Source organism: Penaeus japonicus, unplaced genomic scaffold, assembly GCF_977035675.1.
Source record: "Penaeus japonicus unplaced genomic scaffold, GWHDUDI00000001_assembly GWHDUDI00000040, whole genome shotgun sequence".
Classification (NCBI taxonomy): Eukaryota; Metazoa; Arthropoda; class Malacostraca; order Decapoda; family Penaeidae; genus Penaeus; species Penaeus japonicus.
Window position 1 is genome coordinate 6,151,563 of NW_028234442.1, and position 7,500 is coordinate 6,159,062.

The window sequence follows — 7,500 nt, forward strand, 5'->3', positions numbered from 1 at the left end:
GGCTGTGACCCCTGGGTAGGGAGGCCCAGTAGTCTGGGGCGTCCTTTGGGCGCAACTGTTCTCTCCCCCTGATTTTTTTCCATTTTTCCGTGTGACTTTCCTGAGCCTACAGGAGTCTCCTTGTGAGCTCCTGTATTCGCTTGGGGGGTGGGCATTGACTTACCGTCCCTCGCACTAGGTAGGTTCGACGGTAGGAAGGTGCCTTACATACAACTCCAATCCCTTAGTCGGTACTGGAGAACGCAACCAGGCTACCACTAAGGGGGGTCGAGGACGTTTAACGATAAGACTTGTTTTATTTTATCCTCTCTTAGCTATTGGGATTAGGTTGATATACAATAGTTAAGGGAAAGGTAGTCCTCTCAGGACAACGGGCTTTGGCCCAGGGTTCGGACCTGGTCCGACACCCAGTATGATTGATACCCCGGCTACCCTTCCTCCTCCCTAAGGAGGAGGGGCGACTCCAAAACTCTCCATGACAAATTTGACCACTAAAGGAACTCCGACCAATGACCGACCCAGAAGACATATTGATATCCCTCCACAGAATGCGAGGTGCGTGAACATTCAATGCGTAAATGAAAATCAATCCCTGCAGAATGTCAACCCTTTTATCATTAAGAAGGTCCTTGATGGTCAAGTGGAAGGCAGTTTTGATTTTGTCCGTAAATTGCGAGATGGCAGCCTCCTTGTGAAAGTGCAATTTAAGTCTCAGATTAATTATTTACTTAAGCTGACGCAGATTCATGACATTACAGTAAAAGTAACTATTCCTGTTGGCCCAAATACCTGTAAGGGAGTAATCTTTCACAGGGACAATGGAAGAAAGCGAAATTCTTGATGCCATGAATGACCAAAACGTAGTAGACGTAAATTGCATGACCAAGAAGGATGGGAATGCGCGAATAAAGACCAGAATGTGTTTTTTTACCTTTTCTTCACCAAAAATTCCAAGTACTGTCAAAATCGGATATGAGATTGTTCAAGTACGACTTTACATTCAAAAACCAATGTGGTGTTATAGATGCCAAAAATTTGGACACACCTCATTAAAATGCAATGATAAGGACACTAACAAATTCACTTGCGGTAAATGTACTGGAGCTCATGATACCACTGAATGCACGGAAAAGACACTCAAGTGTGCTAACTGTGGAGGTCCCCATCAGTCAGGCTCTGCTGAATGCAGTAGCCTGAAGAAGGAGACTGAGACATTGGCATACATGAGAGAGCACGATGTTAGCTACCATGAGGCCAAGAAGAAAGTTGAAGGTTTGACAAGCAAACCCAATACTTCTTACGCCTCAGCAGTAACTAACAATGTTTCCAGTGCAATCAGTGTTAGTCAGCAGCTCGCAGTTAAAGACCAGGAAATTTCTAAATTAAAAGAAACAGTAAAGGACTAGATGAATCAGATTAAAGAATTGAACAAAACAATTAAAGAAATTGCTGAATCAACCCAGCAAAAACAGCATCTTAAGGAGGACGATACCAAATCACAATCCGGATCGCACCTTCTAGTCCAGGCGACCCCCACTAGGACTTCGCCTGGTTTTTTGTCTACTCGTAAGGTTAGATCATCTTCCGCCGGGCGTCTCCCTAGTGGAGGGGAGCAGGCCATGGAGGCTACTGTCTCCAAAAATTCCCGAGAGAGGCCCTCGGGAAGCGAGGGAGAGGAGGAGGCGCCTCCCTCCCCAAAAAATAAAATAAAAACCGGCAGACAAGGCACTTCCAAACCCCAAAAAACGTAATCAACACGTATACCATTATACAATGGAACTGTCGAAGTCTTAGATCAAAATTAAACTCCCTTAGATTATTAGCCTCGTCCTATGCTCCCGATATTATCGTTCTACAAGAAAGCCATTTAAACGACCAAGTCTCTGACGAGGTCGTATCGCTAAGAAACTACCATTTTTGTAGAAAAGACCGAGAGGGAAGGGGTGGAGGCAGAGTCGCCATGTGCATCCACCAGAATCTCCCTTTCACTGAAGTGACGATTAATTCAATAACACGTATCTGACTATATGCTCAGCTTATTGTCCACCTGATAAAATGGTAATCTATGATAAGCTTTTTGCTATTCAGGACAGTCTGCCAAACAATAAATTAATTCTAGGTGATTTTAATGCTCGTCATACGTCATGGGGTTCCCTGCAGGTGAATGGTAGAGGTGAGCAAGTAGTTAAGTTGATCAACGACTCTGATCTGGTCCTTCTAAATGATGGTAGTCCATCGCGAGTGGACGATAATACCGGTAATTTGAGCTTTATTGACCTATCACTGGTCTCTTCAACACTAGCAGCAAAGTGCCTGTGGCACACCATTGACGACTCGTTGGGAAGTGATCACCTTCCTATTTGTATTAAATATTCATGCGACACCACGAGGACGCCTTCAGCACCCAAATTTAACGTAAAAAGAGCAGATTGGGTCGCCTTCACAAGGAGCGTCAAGCTCGAAGTTGTTGGAGAAACCATTGATGATGAAGTAAACAATGTTCAAAATAGTATTATAAATGCAGCAATGGCAACCATCCCTAAGACTTCGACAGATAGCATTAAGCATAGAGTTCCATTGTGGACACCAGATTGCCGCAGGGCGCTATGTGAACGAAATAGGGCCTACAGGCTTTTCCACAATAATATCACAAACAAGAACTTTCGCAATTACAAACAAGCGAGAGCTAGGGCTCGAAGAACAAGCAGACAAGCCAAAAGAGACTCCTGCCGAAGCTTTGTCTCTACGATCAATAGCAACACCAAAATTTCAGAGGTTTGGTCCACAGTAAATAAAATCAATAGAAAAAAATTATCAATTAAAATCAGAAACATCATCCATGAGGGAAATAATTATGATTCACCTAGAGACATTGCTAACACAATCGCCAGGCAGTTCTCTTATACAAGCAGCTCGGAAAACTACAATCCTGCATTCCTGACCATCAAGGAAGCATCCGAACTGCAACCAATTCAGATAACTTTGATTACAATAAAGATCTTACAATAAATGAGCTTGTCCGAGCCCTAGAAGCCTGTAGAGGAACATCCCCAGGCCCCGATGAGATTCGATATGAGACGATAAAGCATCTTAATCATGATGACATGAATAAGTTGCTAGAAGTGTACAATGATATTTGGAAAAGCCAGACTTTTCCAAATTCATGGCACTTCGCCCACATCATTCCCATATTGAAAGGAGGGGGAAATCCCAGATCCGCCATCTCTTACCGCCCAATTGCGTTGACAAGTTCTTATGCAAGGTCATGGAAAGAATTGTTAATAGTAGGCTATTGCATTTTTTAAATACCAGGAATTTACTAGTTGAAAGGGACATCAAACTCTCGATCAGCTAGTAAAACTGGAAAGTCATATTCATGAAGCATTTGCCAAAAAGCATTTTTTTATTTCAGTATTTTTAGACATAGAAAAAGCCTACGACATGACATGGCGACATTGCCTACTCAGAAAACTTTATGCTTTCGGATTGCGTGGAAACTTGCCTTGTTTTATCCAAAATTTCATTTCTGACAACATTTTCTGTCAAATTATTTTCTGACAATGTCACTTTCTCGGACATTTTTGTCCAGGCAAACGGGGTCCCACAAGGAAGTGTCTTGTCTCCAACATTATTTTTAAGTATGATAAATGACATTTTACCATCTCCTCGGAATCTTAAATACTCACTGTACGCCGATGATTGTGCATTATGGCACTCTAGCAATAATGCAGAGTTCTCGGCAAATCAGATCCAATTGGCACTGGATATGATTCATAACTGGGGCCTCCAGTGGGGTTTTAAGTTTTCCATAAGAAAGAGTATTGGCGTGGTTTTTACCCATAGGAGAAAGCCCAACATCAGGCTAACTCTAGACAACCACCCAATACCTATTCAAAATTCAGCTAGATTTCTTGGTCTACTCTTTGATAGTAGATTAAATTGGAAAGACCACATTGGTCAGTTAAAGAATAAGTGTCAAAAAGCACTCAATTTATTAAAGTGCATTTCTGGACACAAATGGGGAGCTGATAGAAAGTCTTTACTGATGTTATATAAATCCCTGATTAGGTCTAAAGTAGATTATGGGTCAATCGTGTATGGCTCGGCAACGAGCTCAACTCTGAAAGGTTTGAATGTTGTGCAGAATGCGTGTTTACGCGTCTGTCTTGGAGCCCTTAAGTGCACTCGCACCGAGCGCCTAGAGGTAGAGTCGGGAGTACCTCCCCTCCGTCTTAGACGCGGCCAGCTTGCGCTGACTTATGCCGCCAAGGTAGCCAGGCAGCCCCAGCATCCCAACAGGGATGTTTTGCGCCGGCAGTTAGGGCCACAGCACCGCGGCGGAAAGCCGCTGTGCAATAGACTCCATGACCTCACAGAAAAAGTCGGTATAGATTCTACCATCGATACCCTGGTTCAGTCAAATATAGCACCGTGGGAGACACCAAATTTCACCACCTTTTTAGAATGGCTACCATCAGCCAAAGCCACGGTGTCGGAGGTGGAGGTACGCCAGAGGTTCAGAGAGATCCTAATTAAACATCTTTCCTTTTTTCATTTATATACCGACGGGTCCAAGACAGACGAGTGTGTGGGAGCGGGTGTATGGTCGACTGAATGTCAGTTGAGATTTCGATTGCCGAATCATACATCGATTTTTCTTGCTGAACTTTTTGCAATAGACAAAGCTTTAGATTTTGCCCTATCGACGACCCACGATAGAATAGTCATATTTTCAGACTCGTTAAGTTCAATTAAAGCCATTAAATCCCTAGAAACCACCAATAATGAAATACAGGGTAATATCATTCGTAAATTACATAGTGCCAATAAATCAATCAAGCTGATATGGGTACCTGGACATTCGGGTATCCATGGCAACGAACAGGCTGACAAACTAGCCGGGTCGACTGGTGATCTGGAGCCTGGTATTATCCGCACAGATCTCAGGTGTTTTGTCTCTTTTATAAAAGCAAAAATCCATCTCCTGTGGCAGAGTGAGTGGACCGACCTCACAATACAGAACAAAACCAAAGAAAAAATAAAAATGTGGGACACAGCCCACAGAAAAGACAGAAGGGAGGAGGTGGTGTTGGCCCGCCTCAGGGTAAATACAACAAGAATGACCCAACTCACTCCCTACATAGAAAAAAGATTCCCTCCTCAATGCCAACACTGCAATAGCACATTATCAATTAAACATATATTAACAACATGCAATCAATTCAATAATCAAAGACAAAAAATAAAAAAAATATTTACAAATAAAAAATATTGAATTAAATATAAAAAATCTACTATCTGACAATGAAAAAATAATAAGTAAAGTAATCAAGGAGACAAAACTTTATGACCTTCTATAGATTGATAAAATAAAATGGAATCATTGGCTTAATAACCTTGACATGTGCCGCTGGTTGATAGCCAATAAATCTAACAAGTAAGTAAGTCTTTTTATTAGGTAGCAAAAGCAATAACAACAATGGCGCACGGGAGGGGGGGGGGTCAAAGACGAAGGGGGGATAGCGCTGTCTAGGGTGTTGGCCACATGGACAGGTACCAAGTTGTTTCCAAGCTATAGGGGTATAATGGGTAGAACTGCAAGAAAACTTTATCCCAGATAAAAGGCAGATACCTGTCACATGTCTCTCTCTTGAATGACATTATCAATATAAGTACTTTTTCTATTCCTCGACAACACGTATATTTATGTTACTGTTAATAGTTACTATTACATTACCCTAGTTGGATAAGTGGTATCATCCCTTTACCGATCTATTTGCAATATAGCAGCACATATATACTTACATATAATTGTTTTAACATCTCCCCTCTAAAAAAAAATCTACGTCCCTAAGTATAGTACTGCCACCTAGATATATCTATGATCCTGGAGATTTGAGAAATAGATTTGCAGAACTTTCATCAGAAGTCTGAGAGTTCCTGTTATGTTCATCTCTGTTCTCTTTGTGTAACTTTAAGCGTAAGATGATATCCGTATTATGTAACGTCTTATGTATTTCATATATGTGTTCATGTTGTAGGATCTCCACACTTTTTCTTTATTATTTCTCTATTTTTCTTTATCTTTTTCCCTCGTTTTATCTTAAGATATACCAAGTTATTATACTTGTTCCTCGTAACCTTGTGATATATTTACATATACTTTCGATGTACTTACAAACTGTCCCATGTAATATGTATATTTGATCTACGTTCATAACATATCCAGACTTTGTAACACAAAAACAAAAAAATAAAATACTTCTACCATTTACCTGTATTATATAACCCCATATAAACATCCCTGAAAAAATAGTACATCCACCTCTCGTAATATGCTAGTGTCTAGAATATCTAGATTTCCTTGTTTCTTTAGTAAGCTACAAAATCGAACCTTAACTAGAAATACGGTTCCAATATACGAAGCAAAATCAGTGCTTTCCTAAGTCCGTTGCATAAAGCTTGAGTTTCTTTCTAACCTTTCTAACCGCGTTGATCTTCGCCATGAACAGTAGGCTGTTTCATAATTGCAGAGAACTTAAGCAAGGATTGATATTTGTGACATTGAGCAAGAAAAAAGAAATACGGTAATATATATAAATATATACCTAGAGAAAGATAGATACATATTCATTGTATATATACAGCCATACAAACATGCTCAAACAAGTAACGCCTGCATACAAATACCTAAAGGGATGTATGTTTTTATTCTTAATATCTCTATACAAGTTGTGTGTTTGTACTGTCAATTAACCCATATCACTGCATGATCACTGAAGGTATTATTAACAAGAGAAACTGATATATGCAAAAGTATTAGGCATATCCTAGATCGCAAACCGAAGCCCACGTTGCTGCATTTCACCTTATGCTATCCTCGCCCAGAAGCCACGCCCCTCTTCCACAGCTAAGAAGCTGATTGGTTCACATGCGCTGTTCGTATTGCTATCCATTTATTTACACTAATTATATTTAGTATAGAACCAGACATGCTCTTCTTTACGTCCGTGTTAAAGATTAGTGATATACAAACAAATGTATATATTGTTTTATACGTATTAACATCTTAAAAAGGGTATTGAAAAGACGTTAAAGATGTATCCCAGGTCGAAGTTCAGGCCATTATCGTTTTCGAATCAGCAGAATGCGGCTGTATGTTACATCTGTCTTACGAATACACTAGGATTTCCTTTCACCTTTTTTGTTCTCCTTCTCGTCTCTTTGTCCTTTTTATCAACTTCATTCTCTTTTCTTCCTTTTCTCTTTCTTCGTCTTCTTCCTCCTACTCCTCCTCATACTTCTCCTCCCTCTGCTCCCCCTCCACCTCTTCCTCCTCCCCCTCCTCCTCTGTTCCTCTTTGTCCTCCAATTCCTCTTCCTCTTCTCTCTCCTCGACTTCCTCTTCCTCCACCTCTTCCTCATTCACCTCCTCCTCCCCCTCCTCTTCCCCCTCCTCTTCGTCCTCCAATTCCTCTACCACTTCCTCCCCTCTTCCTCA